Source organism: Macaca thibetana, chromosome 2, assembly GCF_024542745.1.
Source record: "Macaca thibetana thibetana isolate TM-01 chromosome 2, ASM2454274v1, whole genome shotgun sequence".
In the NCBI taxonomy this organism is placed as follows: Eukaryota; Metazoa; Chordata; class Mammalia; order Primates; family Cercopithecidae; genus Macaca; species Macaca thibetana.
The window spans coordinates 19,887,674-19,914,299 of NC_065579.1; the positions used below are offsets into that span (position 1 = coordinate 19,887,674).

Consider the following 26,626-nt stretch of genomic DNA (forward strand, 5'->3'; position numbering starts at 1 on the left):
GCAATGCACTATTCTTCCATCTTTCATGGTATCTGTGTGTTGAAATGTACTTGATCCAAATGTTGAAGACAGATGTATTTAAAAGGTGATTAAAAGGAAATAGTATTTGTAAATCTAAAAGTAAAAATGTTTTAAAATTATGGAGCCAAAAAGACGGCATCTTCACTTCAACAAAATTATGAGTCATTAAGTGTTTTAAAAAATATTTTATTTTGGCTGGGCACAGTGGCTCACACCTATAATCCCAGCACTTTGGGAGGCCAAGGTGGGCAAATCATCTGAGGTCAGGATTTAGAGACCAGCCTGGCCAACATGGCGAAACCCTGTCTCTACTAAAAGCACAAAAATTAGCCGGGTATGGTGGCGGGCACCTGTAATCCCAGCTACTCAGGAGGCTGAGGCAGGAGAATTGCTTGAACCCAGGAGGCAGAGGTTGCAGGGAGCCGAGATGGTGCCACTGCACTCCAGCCTGGGCAACAAGAGCAAGACTCTGTCTCCAAAAAAAAAAATTATTCATTTTAAAGATGTAAGTAGTTTACCAACAATTATTATATATGTAGAAAATGCTAAAGATTCCTCTAAAAGACCACTGATCTGATAAATGGCATCAGTAAAGTTTCAGGATACAAAATCAACATGCAAAAAATAACTCAATCCCATTTACAATAGCCACACACACACACACACACAAATACATCTGGCCAAGGAGGTGAAAGAGCTCTAGAAGAACTACAAAACACCGCTGAAAGAAATCACAGATGAAACAAATGAAAAAACAACCCATGCTCATGGATTGGAAGCGTCAAGTCATTAAAATGCCCATAATGCACAAAGCAATCTACAGATTCAATGCTATTCCTATCAAATTACTAATGTCTTTTTTCACAGAATAGGAAAAAACCATCCTAAAATTTATATGCAACCAAAAAAGAGCCCAAATAGCAAAGTATTCCTAAACAAAAAGAACGAAGCTGGAAGCTTCACATTACCCAACTTTAAAATATACTACAAGGCTATCGAACCAAAATAGCATGGGACTGGTACAAAAACAGACACACAGAACAATGGAACAGAATAGAGAACCTGGAAATAAAGCCGCACACCTACAACCTACTGATCTTCAACAAAGTAAACAAAAATAAACACTGGGGAAAGGATACTTTATTCAATAAATGATGCTGGGAAAACTGGCTAGCCATATGCAAAAGAATGAAACTCAATCTCTACCTCTCACCATATACAAAAATTAACTCAAGATGGATGAAAGACTTAAACGTAAGACCTCAAACTACAAAACAAAACAAAACAAAACAAAAAATTCCTAGAAGAAAACCTATGAAAAACTCTTCTGGACATTGGCCTAGGCAAAAAATTTATGACTAAGACCTCAAAAGTAAATGAAACAAAAAGAAGAATTGACAATTGGGACCTAATTAAACTAAAGAGCTTCTGCCCTGCAAAAGAAACCATCAACAGGGCAAACAGACAACCTAGAGAAAAGGAGAAAATACTTGCAAACTATGCATCCAACAAAGGACTAAGAGATGTTGTTGAGGATGCAGAGAAAGGGAATGCTTATAAACAGAATATAAATTAGTTCAATCCCTGTGGAAAGCAGTTTGGAGAAGAACTAAAAGTAGAACTGGATAATCCCACTACTGCGTAGCTACCCAAAGGAAATCATTCTACCGAAAAGACACTTGCCCTTGTATGTTTACTGTGGCATTATTTACAACAGCAAAGTCATGGAATCAACCTAGCTGTCCATCAATGGTGGAAGGGAGAAAGAAAATGAGGTACATATAGACCATGGAATACTACACAGCCATAAAAATGAAAACATGTCCTTTGTAGCAACATAGATTTAGCTGGTGGCCATTATCCTAAGTGAATTAAAAGAGAAATAGACAAATACTGCATGTTGTCACTTATAAATAGGAGCTAAACAATGGGTATGCAGGGACATAAAGATATAAACTATAGCTACTGGGGAGTCCAAAATGGGAGGGAAGGAGGAAGCACAAGGGCTGAAAACCTACCTATTGTTTACTATAATCACTGTTTGGGTGATGGTTCAATAGATGCTCAAACCACTGCATTATACAATATATTCATGTAACAAACCTCCACATGTACTCCTCAAATCTAAAGCAAAAAAAAAAAAAAAAATTTAAAGATTAATGGTAAACTAGAACCTATTAGAGCTATACGGGGTCAGAATCTTTAAAATAGATTATGTTCTAGGTTCATGATGAGCAGTTAGTGGCAATCAAAGGACATAAACCATTCCAAGTTATAGAACTTTCAGAACAAGTAAAATAGGAAATAAAAATTGGGGCTTGCTATATTTAAATTCTTATTATACTTTCTAAAGTCACTGTCTTCATTCTTCTATAAATTATTTGAATATAACGTTAAAATATAAAAACTAACAAATTGTATCCATCAGATGACTGTATTTTCTGGGAAAGTTTAGGTCAAGGAAGAAATAATCATTATTGTCAAATGCTGTTGAGACATCTACTAAGATGAGTGAAGATCACCCAACAGTTTTTATGTTACAATTTTAACCATACTGTCCTTAGATTCACATAACTCCAGTGAGGGGATTAGAACAGATAAAAATCCTGACTTCGTATGTTTGATGCATTAAACATAGCTTTTATTTTCAGTTCTCTAGGACAGTTATTCCTTATATCCATATTCACAGATTTCAGGGATTATGACTGGGACATCTTTGGGGACTATTATTCTACCTAACATAGGCAGAAAATGAAAAAAAAAATCCAGTGACAAAAGGAATATAAAATATCTCATTAAAAATTTTTAGGCCGGGCGCGGTGGCTCAAGCCTGTAATCCCAGCACTTTGGGAGGCCGAGACGGGCGGATCATGAGCTCAGGAGATCGAGACCATCCTGGCTAACATGGTGAAACCCCGTCTCTACTTAAAAAATACAAAAAACTAGCCGGGCGCGGTGGCGGGCGCCTGCAGTCCCAGCTACTCGGGAGGCTGAGCCAGGAGAATGGTGTGAACCCGGGAGGTGGAGCTTGCAGTGAGCTGAAATCCGGCCACTGCACTCCAGCCTGGGCGACAGAGCGAGACTCTGTCTCAAAAAAAAAAAAAAAAAAAAAATTTATATTGGCTGCATGTTAAAAAGATATTATTTTGGATATATTAGGTTAAATAAGATATATATTTTTTTAAAAAGACAGGGTCTCACAATGTTGCCCAAGCTGAATGTGGCTAATGTGGCTGCATAACTAAATTTTTTATTTTAATTAAAATAGCCATGTATGTCTAATGGTGACCACGTTGGACAACATAGCTAAAGACATTTTTAGTTCCCTATACTTCAGGTGAGATGCAAACAGGTGGCTGATGATGATTTGGCTACTGTTTTATGATTTATAACTTATGATCATTCTAGGCTTAGTTATCTTCCATATCTTTCCTTAAAACATATTTTCTTATCCACTGATCCTTTTAAGCCTATTAAAATACCTAATCAAAATAAAATATTTAAGAAAATAAAGACTAAGGTAAAAAATAATCACTCAGCAAAGCTTACTTGCTTAGCTTATATTTATTCAACAAACAAATATTTGTGCATTTATTTGTATACAAATGAATATCTGTAAATATTCACATATATTTATCTAACAAATAGCTGAATAAATAAGTGAATTAATTGAAGGAATGTTAATAATTCTCATTTTCTATGAGGTTTTAGTTGATTTAACTCACTCTAATTTTTTAAAATATGTTGCTAAACCATCTCTGCCCTTACTGTTATCTAATTTCTTTGACAAAGATCAAAATTTCCAACATTGTACTTTATCATGACTATCTCTTCAGTTTAGTAAAGGCTGTGTTCAGAATTTATCCATAAACAAAATTAAAAAAAACAGTAACAAAACTTTGGGGTTTCATAGGAAAATTAAAAAGTTTTAGGAGGATACTGAGATTCATTATCTCAGTTGATCAGAATATAAATTTCGGATTAAAATGTGATTCTTACAAGAAGCAGTTAAAACACTAGGAACATAGATAATGGAAAACCAAAAGTCAAGAATACATTAATAATGTTGAATAGAAACTGTCTTATTTCGGGTGGTCTTTTTCTTCTTTTTCCATTTTCCCATGACAACTTCCTAATCATTTTTTGCAAGGTAGTTAATAATGTTAGTAATAATAGCAATAAAAACATGAAAATGGCAACTAAGATAAACTGTTTACTTTGTACCAGGCACTACTATACTAGATACTTTATGTATGTTAGCTCACTTGAATTGTACAAAAACACTATCAAGTAAGCACTATTTTTATCTTCATTTGTCAGATGAATAAACTGAACTTTAAATAGGCTACATCATATTCCAAGGTTAAATAGTGTGGCATACATAGACTGGTTTAGAACCAGGTCTTTTCACTTCAGAAAAACATCTGTAATTACTATTGGATTTCACTTATTCCTTTCCAAAACACAGGAAAAACTCCTATGCTTGGTAGAAATTTCCATGCCCATGCAATAGAGACTTAACCTAGGCCAAGTATCTCACATGAGGTCACAAATGAGACCTGGGAAGCAAGTGGCAATGGTTCATCACATTGTATCACTACCATAGGAAAGATTAAAGTAGACACTGCTGCTGATTTTTTGCTACATGACCACTTAGCAACCATATAAAATCAAATAGCATCAGATACCTCAACTCTCTGATTCCATAGTGTTTTCTAGTATTCCTATAAAATATATTTAAATATTTAAAATAAAGATTTTACACATTAGAAAGGGGCTTTTTCAAACAAAATATAATGAAGTGCTAAATTTCATGTTTCAGATATTAAGTGCTACCAGAATTTGAAAGGGACACATTTGCACAGTCTGGTGTGGAAAATGAAAGCACCGAATCCCCCTATCTTTTTTAAGAGATCACATGGAAAAGATTCCCTAAGTCTCCCCAAATACATTTTTCTTACATATCCCAACTCTTTGCTGCCCCACATAGTCTTCAATGTTAAAAGACCAATTCATTAACAGATATTGATAAAAGCAACTCACACACACACACACACACACACACACACACACAAACTGGCAAACTTCTGAACATGGAGCCTTCTAGGATTTCTTGCCTCTAGCAGATGCTTTGCGTTCTCTCATCACCTACACAATGGAGAAACAAAAGTGGGATCCATGTTTTAGTAATGCAAGTAATAAACTAACCTGCTGGACTTTTTCATACTTGCAAGTGGTCTACAGACCATTCTGGCAATGAGTATGAGTCAACAGTGACCATTAAACACTACTTCTCAAGGGCCCTGGACAGGACCAGCTGTCTTGTTCCAGACTTCTGGAATCAAAAAGGTAAGAGTGTGAAGGCCTTTAGAGGTCACTTAATCTATTTCAGAAAGTGTTTCCCACTCCGTCTTACTGTTTAAACATTTGTAGTGATAGAAAACTCCTTAACTCACAAGGCAGCCAGTTCCATCGTGTGTATGTGTTGATGGGGGATGGGAGTAGTACAGGCTGAAAAAAGCTAGTCTAATGCTGCCGCTTCATCATACACTATAGGAAATAACATTCATATTTTTTTCTCTTCTCCTGGCTCAGCACCAGTTCAAACTTTGCTGCCTCCTCAAGGTATGTGATTTCCAGACTATTAACAGATCCTTGTCACCCACTTTATAATATGTTCACTCGTCAAATTTATTTATTTAACTGGCTTAAAAAACATTAGCATCTTCTATTAAAAAAAAAAATACAGCATCCATAAAGTAAATTCTCCAAATTCGACCACAGTCGAATTTTTCATTCAATGCAGATATTGACTATGTATATGTCTTTCTTAACAAAAATAAATCAGTAAGCCGAGTGCAGTGGCTCACACCTGTAATCCCAACACTTTGGGAGGCTAAGGCAGGAGGATCACTTGAATCCAGGAGTTCAAGACCAGCCTCAGGAACACAGTGAGACCCCGCCTCCATAAATAATTTTAAAAATTAGCTGGGTATGGTGGCACACACATGTAGTCCTATTTACTTGGGAGGCTGAGGTGGGAGGATCGCTTGAGCCCAGGAGGTCAAGGCTGTAGTGAGCTGTGATCATGCCACTGCACTCCAGCTTAGGTGACAAAGCATGGCCTTGTCTCCAAAATAGTAGTAAATAGGTTCCCATCTGTGAGGAATCATTAAAATAATGACATATTATTAGCCATTTCTCATCTTGTCTTCTCTCACCCGAAGCAAAAAGTATTTTTATAGAAATGTGGTTTTTGGTGATGTCATCAAATCTATCACAGTAACACCAACTGTTTAAGTATTAATACTGTATCACAAAATACTATGTAGCCATTAAAAAAACAATAGCACATTGATAGGGAATGATCTCTAAGACATAAAAGTGAAAACAGCAAGGTACAGAAGAGTATTATAGAACATTATCATTTCTGTGTTTCAGGGGTGTGTGTGTGTGTATGTGTGGGGGGTATGTCTGCAAGCACATAATGGCTATGAAAGAATATGTAAGAAAACTGATAACCATGGTTATTTCACAGGAGGGAAACTGGCAGGGACAAGAATTGAAGAAACACATTTGTATTGTGGTTTGGTACTCTCTACACCTTACAGAATACTATGGAAAAAAAAAAAGGAAAGGAAAGGAAGGGAAGGGAGAGGATGAGAGGAGGGAGGGGAGGAGGGGAGGGAGGGAGGGGAGGGGAGGAGGGAGGGGAGGGGGGAGGGGAAGGGGAAGGGGGGAGGGAGGGGGAGAGGGAAGGAGAAGGGGGAGGTGGAGAGGGAGGGGGACGGGTGAAAGGAAGGAAGGAGGGGAGGAGGGGAGGAAGGAAAGAAGGAAGGGAAGGAGGAAGGGAGGGAGGGAGGGAGGGAGAGAGGGAGGGAAGAAGGAAGGAGAGAGAGAGAGAGAGAGAGAGAGATGGAAATCATTTTGGGTGCTGGAGAGGGGACAGTGGAGTCTATGTAAGAGGAGCCTCGGCTTCCAAGAGCTGAGTGAAAAAGCCAGCTCCCTCTCTCTCATTGTTTCCTAAGCAGGCCTTTCTGCCCTAAATTGCTGTTTAGTAACAACTAGGTGGGGAACCCACTGTATCTCATGAGAACATCGCACTCTAGGAATGTCTCTGCAATTATGGCTTAATTTTATTAAATCCTAATTGCTCTCGAATATAAATTTGGATATTCCTTTTCACAAAATATACAGCTACATAGATCCTACTATTCCCATTATAGCAATATCAAGCAAAAAACACTATTCCAGTGTAAAATGACACTATCAAAAGTCACACTATTGGCTTTCTTTTAACACTGCACACCAACTGCCAAAATCGAAGAAATCTGACAATGAAAATACGTGCTACTTTGCTAATAAATAAGTCAAAAGTTTCAGTTTTAAGGGAAAAAAAGGAGGAAATAAAGACATGTAATACTAAATTTAATTAGACATTTAATAAGTATAGTATCCGTAGTTAACAAGGCAAAACGATCCTTTCAGTTCTAGCTGCAGTTTATTTAAAGACTACAATTTTACTACTTAAGAGCAAGTCCTATGGAGGTGTTATCTCACCATTTATATTTTCACAACACTTATGATATTGCTATCACACTCTTAAAATAAATGAAAGCCCATGTCACATTTCAGACCAACATAATGTTACAGACTCTATTTTTATTTCTGAAGATAAACATTAAAATACTTCTGAATTGCTCACTTTCTTCTTGCAATGTTGAACATAAAAAAAAGTAAAAGACTAAGAGTTTTCTTAAAAGTCCCAGGTATACTTGAAAAGCAGAGGTTTAATCACTTGGTTTTAAAACTAGTAACTAGAAAACATAGCATTATAAAATTGTGACAACAACAGCATCTTATGACAAAATTATTATGCTTTTAATTTTCTATTAAATTGTGATGTATTAGCTTGCTACTTTAAAGATTAGTCTGTGTATAGAATGAATTTAGTGGTGCATTTAATGAGACAAGAAGGTAGAAGGCTGAACATGAAAAGATTATTTTACATTGTAGTGCATGAGTTATTTGATAATTCTAACACAGTACAAAAGCAAGCTTCTCTCTAGATGGATCATGGTTCAGTTAACATCACTGAATATCTAATACCTCCAACTCAATTAATTCTCACCTGATTAAGATCAGGCTGATATTCAAACTAAATCATCTCTCCAGTCAAGTAGAAATCAATATTTCTGATTTTACTTTTAAATTACAATAGAAAATAAAATGCATGCATCTTCAATATGCCACGAGTAGATTTTCTATTCTAGTCTACCATAGCATGGATAACACAGTTGATTAAAGAATTATTCTAATTTGAGCACCAATATGTAGCAGAATCTGATTAATTTGAACACAGAGATGGAGTAAAGTAATTAAATATATCTTACACAGGGCAAATAGAAAATTGACATAAAATAAACTTGACTTGTTTAAAACAAACCTCACTGTTTATCAGCTCAAGTAGTTAGGAATACAGTTTTATTAAAGACTGATTATGCTCAGAGAAGAGGCTTGTTTCAGGCACAGATATTTGTAAGGTAGGTAAAGAAACAGCTCTTTTTGCATCATACTCTTTCCACCACCACTGCCTCCAAAATCATGCATGTGCTTAAAAACAACCAAATTATTTCTATAGACTTTCCCAGAAAAAAAACAGAATATACTGACCCATCTTTGTTGAGCAGGGAAATTAGTGAATCCAAGAATAAAATACTTACATATTTGCAACTGTTACTACTAAACAGAACATGAAATAGATGTTCCTCCTCTTTTATTTCTTAATTATCTTCAAATTTAAGATAGAGAAGAAGAGTAAATTATTTGTTGGATTAATTGAATAGCAATGATTTTTGGCTTGTTAGCAAACTCAAAAATTCAGATGAAAACGTTCAAATTTTAAAAAATATATTTAAGAGAGCAGAACCACAGATAAATGTACCCTTTATTAGAGTTAAAAATAATTTAGAGAATACTTAGTATGTACTAACATTGCATACTATACATCTTTATTATATATGTAATATGTATACTTTATATATAAAAATATATTTTATATAGAATATTACGTATAAAATATAATTTACTATTTCTAAACCTCACAAACTAGGTTATTAACCATGTACTAAATATTCATGGGTGTTACTTACCTCAGATGTGCTTTTCCTAGTGTCTTAGATATATATCCCTTCACAGAAAAAGTATGAGGAGCCAAGAATTAAGCAAAGTAATCTGGAAGCATAGATTTCCAAAATTCATATCCAATGAGTCATACAAGTTACCTATAGATTATAATTAAGGACATAAAAATCAAAACCTGACAGATCGGATACTCTCCAAGACTGTAGACTCAGGCTGGGCTACCTATGCAACTTGGAAGTTGACCCATTTGCATGTTAAACACAAAAGAATATTCTTTACCTTCACAAAAGGCTCCATCCTGTTTTTCTTGAACCAGAACAACAGCTCAGTTTGGTTTTCTTACTTATGACTGAAGCACAATTTCAGAGAAATATGTTTTTGTACATAAACATATCTATCTGTATATATATTATGTATATATAAATACATAATGTGTGTGTGTGTATAAATACATGAACAGTGCAAGCACAAAAACTGTAATGAACCACTACAACACATGTCCATGTTTAAAGGTACAGCTGTTACTTTATTTGAGATCATTGTTTGTCTTGTAGGACTGGAAATACAGAATCATCAGATCTGAGGATTTACCTTTTTTCTAAGCTGGAATTTTTGTTTTATGTAAAATCTCACAATTTTAAATAGCTAACTTTGTTTTCTAAAATACTGCAGAGGAAAAACATGTCTGCGTAATGGCTCCCAGCTGAAGGCTGATGGTCTGTGTCATTGCTGGAAAAGCTTCCTTGAACATTTCAGCTCTAAAATAATTAAACACTTGTGGTTATTCCCACAAAAACTGCTATCACCCACACAACAACTATTAAAGCAGAGGTCTCCATAATTATATTCTAAATAGCATTGTAGAACCTAGGACAGAGGAATTAAATGGAGACTTTTCCCATCTCTAATTCCACAGGCCTCATTCTCTTCCATGGTCCTATGAGGCTGCCACAGTAATGGTGGCTGTAGTACATTTCAACAGGGATTCAGATGGGCCCTTAGCTAAAAGTTTACATTTTCTTTAAGCCCACACTGATTGTCTTATGAATCAGTTACTAAACTTCTCTAAATGTATGCTCCAAGAAGCACTTTAGGTAAGAATGTTTCATTTGAATGGATGCTACTTTAAAACGCTAACTTACCAAATATGTATTCAGCTATCAAATAGTTTGTCTGTTGCCCTCAAGAAGTCTCCAATGGAGCAGCAAGGCAGTGACATATTTAAAATTAAACAAATAAACAAATAAATAAATAAAACAGCAATTCTGGAAAGATGGCAAGAAACATCACACAGCAGTAAAGACTGATAGCCCAAGGAGGCCACATAAGTAACTAATAAGAGTTGGAAGGTGGAAGGACTCACCACAGGCTACTAGAAGGGCAGCACAAAATTCAAGGAGGTATTCCCACATTTGCAAAAACAGATGGAAGAGTGCCAAGAAATGTAAAACAACAAACATTACTTGTTTCCCTATTACTCTATTAAATAATCGGAGAATACAAACAATGAAATAATTATTTAAAACATTTCTAACAAGTTCACATTGTTAGAATTCAAGATAATACATGTTAAATAAGTCAAAGTCATAGCAGTTGGTCTTAGAAGCTACTTAGAAGACATTTTTAAATAAGAATTTACTTGTGCTCTACATTTTATTAGTAACTTTTATTAAAATAATAAAAATAAACAATAAGACACAACTCATCTCAGGATCTGGAAATCCTGTTACGAAAACAAAAGGAAGTAAAGAAAGTGGCTGTCACAGTTTTATTTGTAAAATTCCACAAAGAATACTTTTAATTTTAAAACAGAATGTCAACAGGGTTGATTGAAATAAAGAGAAAGAAATTAATGCTAAATAATTACTAAGGAAGTTTTATTTATGGAAATGAATAATTCAGTGTTTTACAAAGTAAATTCAAGCAGCAGCTGCTTTGCTGACATTTAAGCTTAAAAGAGCTTCCTCAAAAATGTACAAACTTTAAAACTAAAGAATCATATTTTTTTAATGTCAAACAGGAAGTTATTTCCTAAGTCATCTGGTTTTAGTATAAAATATTACATGGTTACAATGGTGATCAACCAACCATTTAAGGAGTCTCAGCATTACATTTTTCATAGGAAGTATCTGTCACATTCTAGTTTACTGAATATATGCATAATTCCTGGCCTGTTTAGTCTTACAACAGCTGGGGGCAGAGAGTAATTCAGATTTCTAACAATCTGTTCATATGTATGTGTACTCAGGGTTGTATTTTAAACTGTATTTCTTACTATGTTCCAGGTGAAAAGAAATGGAAAGTAACTGGTTTAGGGCATGAAAATTCTTATTCTATACAATAGGAGAAAAAGATCTCAAATAATACAGTTGACCCTTGAACAACACGGGTTTGAGTTGCACAGGTCCACTTATACGTGGGTTTTTTTTTCCCTCCAATAAATATCATTCCTTATCTGGGGGTTCCATATCCACAGTCAAACACAGACCAAAAATACAGTATTAATGGGATTTAGGTTTTGGTTTCCTGGGGAGGGACGGGCATCCTGTAACTAAACCCCTGTGGATAATGAGGGACAACTGTATATTCTTAATCCATTCTTTTGTTAAATATTTACTGAACATGTCTATGTACCAAGCCTGTTTTAGGTTCTAGGGACACAAGAGTAAAACAAACCAGGATCCCTTATTCTAAAAGGAGTATTGTGCAGTATGTTACAATGTGGTAAGAGTTACAGAAAAAGAGAGAGAAGTTAAGGGGTGTGGGAGGTTATAGGAGGAAGGACCTAGTAGGTTACATTTTCAGTAGGGTCAGCCAGGTAGGCCCCTCTAAGGAGATTTTTGGGGGAAAACTTAAAGGAAGTAAATAAATCAGTAACATAATTTTTATAGCCAGTGATGTGATACAGATACTGAAGTTTCTAATTCTATACAAGACATATTTTTTAAACATTTTCAAGGAAAATGGGCATGAAGAAAAAAATAACTGTGGATAAGAACAAATTTTCATATGAATTCCTAAACACAATATGGATAAGGTAGCCTAGTCTAAAGAGAAGGCATAGCTACTAATGCCAATGTAGAAGTACCTAAGTTACTCTTGTGGGAATCAGATAGGGCTTAATTTCACAATGTCACTAAAATGAAAGTAAAGGCTAAGGAGACAAAAGACATACATTAAAAAATGGCTTAAACACTTAAGAGTAAAAATGAGCTCACGTTAAAATGAATCTGTTAGAAAAACATTATTCACTAAGGGTATTTCTGGGGTAGCACAGGGTGAACACCACATTCTTTGCTCCTTCAAGTCTACAGATTGTTTTGTTTTGTTTTCATAAAGTAATAATAATAATAATCAGCACCGTAAACTAAGCATCTACGTAACTTCTCCATGGGTAACAAAGAAAGAAGGGTTCAGTTACTACCCAAAGCCTGAGTTCTAATATAACCAGCTCTCTGAGTAATAGGCAACACGAATCCTGTCTGATGTTTTGGACAAATCTAGAAGTAACCACATTAGCATGCACTAAGAACCTAAGTCCTCTATTTTACCTAACTCAACGAACACAAACAGATTTCCTAAACTGAAAATGGGAAAAATAATTAAAGAACCACAAGTTAAAAAGATTTTTTTAATTCATAAAAATGACTGAAATACAACAAATTTAGGATTTCTGGTATTATTACTTTATGTTGACTTTAACTTCCCTATATCAGTTTCCATTAGCTTTTTAACTCACAACTAAAGCATTTTATTTTTATTTATGTAATACAAACAGATTAATAAACTTCTGGTACTCACTACTGTTTATGTAGCTATATAAGTTCCTCCTCTTACTTAGTTTGTGAAATCCTATGGAAAATTCTCCCAAATCCATCTAACATCTGCAATGTTTCACAAAAATTTATTTGTCCTGTATTGTAAAAGACAAATATTTATTTCACATGACAAAAAGGAAATACTACCCCCAAATTTTGCTACTTAACAATTACACAATGTGCAACTTTAGAAGCCAATTCTGTAAGAAAATAAAGCAATTATAAAAATTTTTTCCACATTAAGGGGGGTAAATTTTGTATACATAACCACTGAATAAAGTTCTCCTGACTGCAATTCATTTATATAACTTTTTTGACAGAGCTCACTCACATAACTGCTCCACAGTTATGTACCATTAATAGGCATACTGAAGTTATGGTAGAGCAGATGATCCTGTTACAGCACTTTCTATATAACCAGACATTAATATTTTAAAGGCCATTTTACAAAAATCACTGCCTAATATTTATTCTAACCAATTAAAATGAGTTCTTCAAAAACAGCAATTATTCTCTTCTTTTATTTGAAATCCATTTAGTTCAAATTTAATCTTACATGTAAAATATAAAAGGTCTTAGGAAGAAAATTAACAAAGATTTTACAGAACTAAAAAGGTTTTCAAGTTAAAAAAAGGAATACTTGTAGCCAGGCACAGTAGCTCACACATTTAATCCCAGCATTTTGGGAGGCTGAGGCAGTTGGATCGCTTGAGCTCAGGAGTTTGAGACCAGCCTGGCCAACATGGTGAAACTCGGTCTCTACTAAAAATACAAAAATGAGCCAGGCATGGTGGTGGGTATCTGTAATCCTAGCTACTTAGAGGCTGAGGCAGAAGAATCACTTGAACCCAGGAGGCAGAGGCTGCAGTGAGCTGAGACCACACCACTGTACTCCAGGATGGGTGACAGAGAGAGATTCCATCTCAAAAAAAGAAAGACTACTTTTAAAAGATGTCTGTTTTGTTTTAAAATCTAGAACCTAAGCCTCAAAAGCAAATTTTCGTTAAAGATGAATATCTTCTTGATATCTTACAATCATCTACCTCAAACTTAATGTGTCCAGGTTCACTGTTTCTTATAAATCATTTGAAATCAAACTCCTGGCATCATCATGTTTCTCTTCAGTGGTCTTCTCTTCAGTTACCAAGTTCTGCCAAAGCTCCCTTTGATGCTTCCCGTTCTCACTGTCACCTCCCCGGTCACCCGAAAAAAAAAAATTGTCCCTCTATTTGTAGGTTAATCAAATGGAAAGCATCCCTTTTTTCTAATATCAACTCCTCCATCCAGCTTGAGCCCATATACAGAACCACCACGGTTTTTTATCTCTCATGTCACCCAGGCAGACCCGGGGAAGAAAACAGAACTATATGAAATTAAAAGGATGCAAAGTAATAGAACTACTGCACTTACCTACCCACAAAATTATTATTTAGAGATGTGTAGGAAATCACTAAAGGCATGATTAGCATATATAGATATAAGAGAGAACTAATTGGAGATTCAAAATACTCTCAATAGTATGGCCAACCAGGGCAAAAAGTGTTTAAAGGTAAAATTTACTTGGATACATGCGAATTCCTACATTTAGGTTAAAAATACTTCCAAGTTTTAGAATAGAATGACATTTTATAAATTCAATGTGAATCAACAACTTGATGAAGTACGACAGAACAACTAAACCAATCTTAATTATCAGTGCTGCAATCACAACTGCACAGTACTCACAGCACATCTATGTTCATTTCTGCAGACCATATTTTTAGATAAATCTTGATAAATAAGTACGTTCCTATGGAAAGGCAATAAAGAGATTAAGAAGTCTTTTTAAAAACCATAATGTTCACAAACACCATATTATATACTAACCACATCTTAGAAATCTACCTAGGGCATCTACGGGAAAACAGAAAATATTTAAATTTAGCCAGAAAAGAAAACTCAAGAAAGGGAATGAGACTGTTATCACTAAAGTAAGCTGAAGTAAAAATCTAGGTGACCTTAAATATAAGAGCTTAGGCTTGATCCTATAAGCAGTGGGGAATGACATAAACTAAACTGATCAGTTCAAAAAGCTTTACCTAGCAACAACATTTAGGATAAGGGTAAAATCAGGGAAGAAGGAGAAAAAGAAATTTTCTAGATAGAAAAAAACTAGTCTTCATGCTAATAAAACAACTGAAAAGATATTGAAGGCAGTTTTGGGTAAAACTGCAAGATATTGTAAGCTCTTAAACTCTTCCTCAATATTCTATAAGATAAACAAGAGTTTTAAAAAGACAAAAATTGGCTAGCTGCCACTATGCCATAAAAGGGGGATAGTATCATACTACAAATTTCGAAACGTAGGAAAAAAGGAAAGTTTTTGGCAAGGCTCAGCATGCCATGGATCCTAGCCCCTAGAATGCACTGGGGAAAGAAAATGAGTTCAAATATCTTGCAAATTTCCACTAAAATACACTCCTCGTTTTTGAGAGAAGTAGACTAAGGGCATAAATAGCCCAGAGAAAAATAAAACAAAACAAAAGAAAAACATTTAGTATAAAAAAACCTCTACCCACCTTCAAAGGATTTCAGCAGGGGCTAGAAAAACCACCAGGGTATGCCATTTTTCAGGGATCCACACTTAATAGAGAAGATAACCCAAAGGTAACCCCACAGAAAAGAGGAAACATTCCTGAAGGCTACCTAACAAAAACAGTGCATTGGCCATGTGCTCCCTCTCCCCCTCCCTCAGGCTTCAGGAAAGTACATAAAAGAACACCCCAGCCTTCACAATATAGCCCACAGGAGAAAACAAACATCAGAAAAAGGTGGCAGAAGTGTTAAAGAGCATTCACCCACAATTTTTCAGAGAAACAGCAAGGCAACTCTGCAAACATGCCTAAGGAAAAGAAGATTCATCTCAAATGTCACACTCTATTAGAACTTAATAAAAACATAAATTCAAGAAAACTAGACTTCAAGGAATAGTTGATAAAACAGAGTGAGATGACAGAAGAGATAAACTGAAGACCAAAACAAATCCATAACAGTGCTAATAAATATATCAGAAACATAAAACGAATAGCATAGACACAGCTAAAATTCAAATGAAAAATTCTATTTAAATTACTCAAGATAATCACAGTAAGTATCACGGGGGAAAAAAGGTTAATACAAACACAGAGAAAACCAAGGCATGGTAGGCAACTATTGTGGAAGACGGCTTCCAAGATGGCCTCCAATGATCCCAGCTTCCTATTGTTAATGTCCTTCATGTCCATGTCACCCCTCCTATTAAGTAGGCTAAACCTAGTGATCTGCTTCTAACCAAGAATATGGTAATGCAGATAGGATGTCACTCCCTATGACTGAGTTACAAAAGGCTGTGGCATGTCTTACCAGATGTTCTCTCTCGTCTTCTTGGCTTGCATGTTTTGATGAAGTAAACTGCCATGTGGAAAGGGCTCATGTGGGAAGGAAGCGAGGCTATCAACCCAACATTCTACAGGAGACTGAATGCTGCCAACCATGAGTAAGCTTCAAAGCAGATCCTTCCCCAGTCAAGGTTTCGGATGAGACCACAGACCCTCCTTAGCCAACACATTAATTGCAGCCTTGTGAGAAACTGAAGCAGAGGACCCAGTTGTCATACCTAGATACATGCCTCGCAGAAACTATCAGATTAATAAATATGTGCTCTTTTAAGCCACTACATTTTGGAATAATTAGTTATGCAGTAAATAACATCAAATGTTAATTTTTGTTTTAAAGTTCCAAGGATGATTGGTTATCTCTGAGGAAAAAAATTCCACCCAAAAAAGGAAACAAAAAACATTTTAAATTACAATTTAGGAAAAGTTTTCTGATGGAAAAAAAAAAAAAAAGTACAAACCAAAAGGGCACAGTATGTTCCAGAAAGAACTGATACAAGATATATCCCAGTTAAGCTTTCAAACTCAAGGATACAGAAAGAATTCTTCTAGGATCCAACCAGAAAAATCACATCATCTATGGTAGGGTGATTGCAAGGTGGGGTGGGGATGAAAATCAGGCTGCTCTCAGACTTCCCAGCGCAACATTTAATGTCATAAAATACTGATGTAATGTGTATCTACAAAGTCCTGAGGTACAGAAAATATGACCTGACAATATTATATCCACTCTACATGTCACAAATGTGTAAGGCAACAAGCAGTCATTCCCAACCATGAACGATATCAAGGATTCTAGAACCCAAAGACTCTTCTTAAATTAACTATTGGCAATAAAATCAAGCAACGGATCAAAAAAAAATTTTAAAGACAAAATGTGATGAGCACTGGATTTATAGTTACAGAAAAGAATATAAGTATTATAAGTTATGACAATGTAAAATTACAACTTACGGAAACTGGGACCTGAAAGAGAAAAGCTGGGGGAAGTATAATTGTACTTTCACACACAGGAATCACTCAATACTGTTCAAAATTAGAATACAGAGTTAAAACATAATTACTGAACCTTGTCAGTGGGTTTCATAATATGTTTTCTTATGATGGAGGCAAGTAACCTTTTATCAAGAAACATTTACATAAACTTTAGCAAACCTTTTGTTTTCTAAATTCCACTAAAAAAATAGTGTATATAATATAATCCCTTTGTATTATCCTTTTGTTCCCAGAGAGATGTCTGTATTTGTGAATGGTAGAATTTAGAGTAATTTTTGGAAGGCATTTCATATTTTCTGTATTACTTATATGAATTGAATAAAAGCATGATGTTATTTTCCCCCACAACAATAAAATGCAGGAAGGAAGGAAATACTGAATGCCTGAACTAGAGTAGATGTATTGAAAATGAAGTCTCACATATTGTTAGAAAGATTCCTGCATTGGTAGTAGTTAACCTCACAGGCCTCATCTAACGTTTCTGAGATCACAGACCTTCTCCCTAAATAAAGATCTTTGCAGCATAAAAATCCCTGTTTTCTATTATATGAATTCTAAAATTCTTTGCCTGGCTTTCAAGGAGCACCAAAATATGACCCTAAACAGCAACTAAATTGTTTTATATAATTAAACTAATCTTCTCATTGTCCCACAAATATCTCATGTTATACTTGGCTTTTATATCTTACTACCTACTTGGAATATCTTCTAAATAAATAATTAAGGTGTTTCCATTTCACAGACTATTCCTTCCCCAATACTTAGTAAGATAAACAAAATGAATTTTAAAAAGAAACTATCTAAATGTTGTCTAACTAAAGTTTATTTTCTACACAAAATTCTTCCTTAAGTCTTAAAATTTAACTAAAATATTCTTTCAGAATTTTTAGAGTACTCAGAGACTTTTCTATATTGAAACATAACTCTAAATTAATACTGCTTTGCGACTGTATTAGTCTTAATTCAAAAACTTTAAAAAAACTCAAAGATATAAAAATTTTAACAATATATTAAGAAATTCATCAAAAAATTAAAAAGAAAATAAAAGAATGATACAAATAGACCTGACTGGAAATATGTTCTTAAACCTCTGAGATGGTCTTCCCAACTAAATATTTCATATTATATATTTTTAAAAGATAAGATTATGTATTTGTATAAAATGCTACAGTTTACAAAGTGTTTTAATAATCACTTTTTCATTTACTTCCAAAAACAATCTTACAATCATAATTATCCACAAAGGGACTGTGAGTATACTTAAAAACAAGAAACTATAAAAATAAAAATTATAAAAAATATTAGTCAGTATGAAACAATTTATCAAACTTTATAAATTTATCACATAAATATATTCATCATAATCCTCTTTAACAACACAAAGCTACATTTGCAGGTAAGCAGCTAAAGCTTTCTTTTTTGTTTTTCCTCTCAACCACGATTTAAATGTTTGTATTCCTTATTTTAATATTCCAACACACAGTCAAAATGTGGCAGTTGCAGTTGTACATTTACCTTCAATAGTAACTACAAAACCTAAAATCATTTTTAACTGGGTCCTTCAGTAAGAGCCAAAATTTCCTAAAGAAACATTTAACACTTAATGTTACATTTATGGAAATGAGAAAGAGCAAGGTTAAGTCAATGTAAAAATGAATAAGCTTTAATGATATTCTTAACAGGATCTCCAGATACTTCTACCACAAGATGGAGATAAAGTAGATGTATTTACATATGTCAAAAATATATAATTTTATTAAATTATTTGATATCACTTGGCTCACAATCAGAAATATATGCTAACTTTATGATAAAGGTAAACTCACTTCACATGTAGTCACTTTTAAATATTTCCAAAATGTTCTTTTAATAAAATATAGACATATAACATTTTCATGTTTTATTTTACACAGGAAACTGCCAGCATTAAGGTATTTTTAAAAACACATTTAAGAAGATTCATATATCAATACCAGACCTGTTCAATAAATTTTTTTGTAATGATGGAAATGACCGATGTCTGCGTTGTCGAATGTGGTATCCACAAGCCACATGCAGCTACTGAGCATTTGAAATGTGGCTAGTACCTTATGAGACTCAAATTTAAATTTTATATTTTAATTAATTTAAAATTAAATAGCCAATGTGACTACTGGCTAATATACTGGACAGCACAGAGCTATATTATAGCCAATTTAATATTTTAATATATATCAAAATCTAATCATGGTTTTAGAGTGTAAAATAACACATAAAAACTGACCTTTAAAAATAAAATTACTATAAATCAATGATAAAAATGAAAGATTCTGACCATTAATAATGGAGATTTTTCCAAAATCATCAGGAAAAAAAATAGAAAAGCTCAATATAACTATAACGGTAAAAATAAAAACCAATATATATTAAAAAGAGTAAAGTTTACAGCATCCTTCAAAGGGAATAAAAGAGCATATATTAAAACACACAAATCTTTTTAAAGTATACCAATAACCACGTAAATTTCCAAATTTAGTATAGAAATGGATTTAAATATTTAAAATATGTAAATATCTGCAATTACAATAAACCTATTTACTGTTTACACAAGTCAAAGTTAACATTTTCAATAACAGGAAAAAAAATTTGCTCCCCCTTACCAAAACAGTAGGAGTCTAACTCTGCAATTACAAAGTAGAGCACTTTGCACCAGAGAAATATTCCAACATAAATTATGTGGACCTCAATCAATGCAAAGTTGGGCATCAATTAAACTAGACAGCCAGTAGCCATTCTGTTTCAAACTGAGAAAAATAGTCTTACTAATCCAGACAAAGATGCCAATCAAAGGTGCTGAAACCAAAAGGAAAAGTTTCATGATGATCACATCTCATAAAACGTAAGAGGATTCATGAAGAAGCTACTTCACTGGAGTCTGTTCTTGGATTTGGGCAGAATAAGGGAGGAAGCTGATTTAAAAGTGCTATAGAGGTGACACTGAGAAGACAAAAGAGTGTTAGAAAGAATCTGAGAATTGGTCACCAAATAATACCTAAAAATGTGTTGATGGTTGGATTATTCCAGCACAAAAGCCCTGACTTTAAAATTATGCAAACAAAAAGGATATTTCATTAAACTGTATATTACAAAAATGGGATCTATTCTTCTCTTTTGCAATAAATAATCAAAACCAGCTTTTTAATGACCAGTCAGGTTCTAACAGAAAAAGAAAAATAGGCTCCCACATTCAGCAGATCTACCCTTCCCCCAAGATCTCAGTAAATTATTTCTACATGTGCTGTGTTAAAACTGAACCCCTAGAGGGCAACTGAGCTTCAATCTTTACTTCATAATACATACTTCAGTTCCTCAGCAGTTTATAGATACCATGACCTACTTCCTTGTATCTTGGAATTTTTCCTTTAATACAAAAAGGAAATGGAAAGAAAAAAATTGATATATTCCATTCACTAATGCAAAATATCATTATGTAATACATTCTTTAACAGCAATCATTCAATGATGAAGACTATGGTACAAATAGGTATATTCCTGAATAACAGACATCATAAATGAATATCTGAATATTAACACTCTCAGTAGGAATCATGTAGCAGATAGGAAAGACATACTTAACAAGTCTATTTAATATAAACGTTTTGCATAACTTTACTTTCACTAAATGACATGTTAAAATGTATAGGGAAAAAAGTGAAGAATCCAATTTCTATAACAATTACCCCATATAAACTACCCAGTATAAAACACTACAGGAAAAGCAATGTTTCTTCAAAGTCAAAATGTCAAGAGGTTCCTTACTGCCCAAATAAGTTAACTGTATTTCATGAGGAGGAAGTATCGATATTCAAACAGGCCCACATAAAATACTGACATAGCAAAAAAAGTTATTCTATCGATATAAAAATGTACTAGCTAGCAAGGCCAACAATGATATCTTAGATTCAGCCTTTTCTAATGAAGCTCAAAAATTAGACATATACAAGTTAAAATGTATATGCCAAAAAAGGTGGCATAAAAGAAAATGCTGCCGGGCGCGGTGGCTCACGTCTGTAATCCCAGCACTTTGGGAGGCCAAGGTGGGCGGATCACGAGGTCAGGAGATCAACACCATCCTGGCTAACACGTTGAAACTCCGTCTCTACTAAAAATACAAAAAATTAGCCGGGCATGGTGGCAGGCGCCTGTAGTCCCAGCTACTCGGGAGGCTGAGGCAGGAGAATGGCGGGAACCTGCGAGGCAGAGCTTGCAGTGAGCGGAGATTGCACTAAGGCACTCCAGTCTGGATGACAGAGCGAGACTCTGTCTCAAAAAAAAAAAAAGAAAATGCTAAGAATTTACCTGGACAATAAACAGAATAATAATTACTAATTGATAACTTGGTCCAAAAGTCATGTGTTTTTGGTTTTTTCTTTTTCACTTTTTATTTGTATAGATGTAGGGGGTACAAGTGCAGCTTTGTTAAATGGATATATTGTGTAGGGGGGAAGTCTGGGCTTTCAGTGTAACCATCATCTGAATACAGTACCCTGTACCCAATAGATAATTTCTCATCCCTTACCCACTTCCTACCCTCCCATCTTTCCTGGTCTTCAATGTCTATTATTCCACTCTCTGTACCCTTATGTATACATTACTTAGCTTCCACTTATAAGTGAGAACATGTGATATTTGACAGAAAGTCGTGTTTTTTTTTTAAACCCAGTAAGACTTTTACATAATCAACTCTCTTTATCTGTATATATTTTCTACAATACGTATTCGCTAACTGGAACAAAATTATAATTCCATCCATAAACAGCTTTTGAAGCTAAGTATGTATTGTGTGTCACCACACAAGTCCTTCTTCCCCAGCAGAGCAGGTCACCAGTACCTCCTTAGCTACTGTGCTCAGTGACAGAACCATCATCTTGGTGAGGACAGAGAATACACGCACATGCTGGTTAAAGACTCTTTCTCCATGTCACAATCATTTTCTTCACTAAATTCATCAATCAATTATTAGCATGACATCCTAAGTATGTAGAAATCTCAATGATCACAAAGCAATCTCTGCTCATTTGGATTAGAATCCATATATGAAAGCTGAAACATCAAAGAACGCACTGATGGAACACACAGTAGGAAGAAGCTGCTAAAGAAGGTGAAGTTTGTGTGCAACAGGGTTAGTAAAGGAAGCAGCCATATAATTGGTAGGATACAAAAGAGGTCAAGGTTTAAGGCTGCCAGAGCATACTTTCTTATTTCATAAGAGTTTGCTAAGAATCCTTGGCCTACTGGAAAAGAACCTGAAACCTGACCTAGATAATTTGGCGTTTAACCGCCAAGATGGAAGTAAGGGAAGTAAAGGTAAAGAAATAGCAAACACACATACACACACAAATCTAACAACAAAAACAGCCAAAAACTTATGGCTTATATAGAAGAGTGCTTTAGATAATAAATTATGTAACTTTAAGATATACAAATGAGCAAAATCTACATGGGTTGTTGCTACGGGCTGCTTTAAGGAGAAATCCTGTTCCTTTGGCTAATCCATTATTTCTCAACTTTGGATGCACATTCAAATCACCTTGAAAGTTTTGGAAAAAAATACAATTATCTCTCTTTGTGGAGGCAAACGTGCACTATTATTTTGTTTTGTTTTAATTCCTAGATAATTTTCAAGTACAATGAAGGTTTGAGGACCACTGATTTAGCCTATGTGTGAGAGATGAAGATCCAATACACTTCAATTATACAGGCAAAGTAAAGGTTCTACTCTAAGAATATGACAATTTGAATCTCATCATCTAAACAGACTTCACCAGGGAAGATATGAAATAAAAAGATAACACAAAAGAAGTTGCATGAAGCCTTAACCACTGAGGCAGAAGTAAATAGTAGATCTATTTAGGTCTACTCTGAAAATCACCGGGTACTAATGAAATGAAAGAGTTCCTCAATGAGCTCAACGATAAATAAGTTAACCACAGATGATCTTCTGAAGCCAGAATCAAAGTAAGAGGGAAAGGAACAATTAAGATTTTTCACACTAATGCATCACAAAGTACACTTAGTCAAATCTTCAATAAGATCAGATATTCTAATTTCCAAAAGTTCAAATTTTGCAGTCTAGGCATAAAATATATCTATGGGAGATATACCAGGAAAAAAATAAAATGCAACATATCCTAAATTTAAATTTGTACACTGTATTGACACAATCTAGGATTCAATGAACATCTAGCTACTTTTAAAGAGGGTTTCAAATTTCCAAATATAGCTTTGACTTTTCTCTTAGGATGGTCTGGTTTAGTCTGTGTAGGTGAGTGACAAGAAATAAGCAGACAATGTAATTGCAGTAATCTGTATTGAGATGGAATACAACTGTTCCTACTGAGTCAATAAAGCCAGGGTATTCCCTGCCTAGAAAAGTCAGTCAGAATTGAAATGGAATCACCACATAAAATGCTCAAGGACCCAATAGGCTTAAAAAGACAACTATAAAAGCTAGACAATATACTACTGCAGAGAATTGGTTTCTTTCTTTTTGTTTTTTGTTTTTTTTTTTTTGGTTGTGTTGTTGAGATGGAGTCTCACTCTGTTGCCCAGGCTGGAATGCAATGGCATGATCTCGGCTCACCACAACCTCTGCTTCCTGCATTCAAGCGATTCTCCTGCCTCAGCCTCCTGAGTAGCTGGGATTACAGGCATGGGCCACGACACCTGGCTTTTTTTTTTTTTTTTTTTTTTAGTAGAGATGGGATTTCACCATGTTGGCCAGGCTGGTCTCGAACTCCTGATCTCAAGTGATCTGCCTACCCCGGCCTCCCAAAGTGCTGGGATTACAGGCGTAAGCCACCATGCCTGGCCAAGAACTGGTTTCTAATCATGTGCTTGATATTTACCCATGGTTTGACCTAAAGCTAGTCAATTACCCAATATTTTACATAAAGCACTTTGAAAAATATCATAAAGATTCTGCCCATCACTTTAATTCTATGCATGACTTGGTTCTCTGGCAATGTCACTGACTAGGAAGGTACGAGTACAGGGTTGAACTATAGGAATACTTTGCAAAAAATACATGGCAAAGTTCAGAAAGTCAAAAAGAAGCTGAGCTGTGTGTGATGACCTGGAAATCTTACAGAAAGATATGACCTAGTAAGTCTAGTCAAGTCAAATCGGATTTTCTTAAGCTCTGCTGGTAGATATAGCTGAAATAAGGCAAGATATCTAATAATATGAACTTAAAGTTAAATTTGTTCTGGTTTGAATTTGGTTGTCATTAAAACCAAAGTTTTAAGGTTATGATGAAGAATCAAAGGGATGAAAAAGTTAAGTGTAAACAGATCATTCATGCATGCATTTTAAAGGTAATGACACAGGTAATATATCAGAATACAGAGTAAAATTACTGGTGTTGATTAGAGGGAAAAAAGCAGCCTGACAATGTGAACTTTCAGATTATGTAAGCACAAGTCAGCGGCCATTAAATTAAAAGATTAAACTGTGTTTAGCTATTTAGCCATTCTCAGAGCAAAGAATATATTTCTTTAGCTTTGAGGACTTCAAATAAAAAAAATGTTACATTTAAAAATCTGACAAATCTGGTGAATCAATTTCTCCAGAGAAGGTAAGGACTAATGCCTTAGGACACCTGTAAGAACAACAATAAAAAAAGACTGTTCAGTTATCTCTATAGTACTACATTGCAGTTAATGCTCATTCTCTTACAACAGCCTCGCTCTTTAAATAAATGCCAGAGGTTATGCTACAGCGATCTGAGACAGGGACGTTTTTTAGTTCCAGCAAACACACATGGTTACACTGTTGTCTGTCACTGTTAATGAAAACCAGCTTCTGGTTTTAAAAGAATGCAGAAAGCCAAAATTTAGAAAGTAAACTTGTAATTTGTCTTGTATTTGGTGGCAAAATTAATCTTTCAATTTTATTTGTACCAAGTCTTTTCCTGGGAAGGGAAATAGAAAGACAGAAAAGAAAGAGGAAAAAAAGGAATAAAGGTAGGTAGAATGAACAGATTTCAAATTCTTCTGATTTTCTTTTTAACCAGAAATCAAATCTAAACTTCTGTTTCAGACTTTTAAGACACTCCAAAATCAGCCTTGACTCTCAGTCTTTATCTACATCACTAATCCCCTAATGCACCACTGGTCTCCTAAGGTCAATCTCTTTGCTACTGTATCAACAAACATGCCCATTCTCACCTCTGTGCCTTAAATCCTGGGTCTCTGGTCTGAAATGTTTTTCCAGTTTCCCTATACTTAGACAAATAATTAGCTGTACTTCAAGGTCCAGTTGATAACCCACATACTTCATTAAGTCTCACCTGCCTAAATCAGAATTCACTGGCTTATTTTTTTCTAAAGTAACATACAAGTATTTTATTATAAACTATTTTATATAATGTAATTCTATTTTCTGTGCCTAGTTTGTCTCTTATCAACCACACAATAAGGTACTTAAAAGCAAGTCTCAGGCTTCGACTCCATCTCCACAGCACTTCTCACAATACTGAACATGTGATAGGCATCCAATAATATTTAAGCAGACATGCTATTAAACTTAATTCTGTAAATTAAACTTAATTCTATGTATTCAGAGCGATATCAGAAAGTTTTAAAAATTACTGAAGCAGTGTCTAGTTATCTACTCAATCTTCATTACCTTTTTCCAATGAAATATATTTAAATCCTAGAAAAAACTTAGAAAAGGAATCAAGTTTTAAAATTGCCAATATTACCAACACTTAGAAATAATACCTGCTAACATCTCCTCACTGCACTCTTCCTTTATAGAATTAATTTTAATTTGAATATTTATTTGATAACTATCTCCACTACCATACTTAAAAAGAATGCAGACTGAATCTATTTCAGTCACATTTATGTAGACAGCTTATGTGCAGGGCTGGATACGTGGTAAGTATTCATAAATTTATGGAATTAGTTAATTTAGGCAAGCCCTTCCTGTGTTTCTAGAATTTAATTTGATTAAACCAGGAGTCAGGAAATGTTTTCAGTAAAGAGCCAAAGAGTAAACATTTTAGGCTTTGTAGGCCATATGGTCTCTGTTGCAACTACCCAACTCTACTGCGGTAGTGTGAAAGCAGCTATAGGCAATACATAAGTAAATGAGCATGGCTGTGTTCCAATACAACTTCGTTTACAGAGATAGGTGGTGGACCAAATTTGGACATCAGGCTGCAGTTTGCCAACTGTTGAATAAAAACAA

The 26,626-nt window shown here is 34.6% G+C and overlaps 1 protein-coding gene and 1 long non-coding RNA gene across 7 annotated transcripts in view; both read right to left on the reverse strand.

Moving 5' to 3' along the window:
* The window catches only part of CMC1 (C-X9-C motif containing 1), an 86,970-nt gene that overhangs the window by 12,692 nt on the left and 47,652 nt on the right, over positions 1-26,626 (reverse strand). The gene's annotated exons all lie outside the window — the stretch shown is intronic.
* Positions 4,802-19,616, reverse strand: LOC126948109 (uncharacterized). Its single transcript, XR_007723340.1, has 6 exons — positions 15,542-19,616; positions 14,709-14,772; positions 12,967-13,078; positions 10,308-10,356; positions 9,174-9,305; positions 4,802-5,356 (listed from the first exon to the last, which is right to left on the reverse strand). It is a non-coding gene; the product is annotated as an uncharacterized LOC126948109 (long non-coding RNA).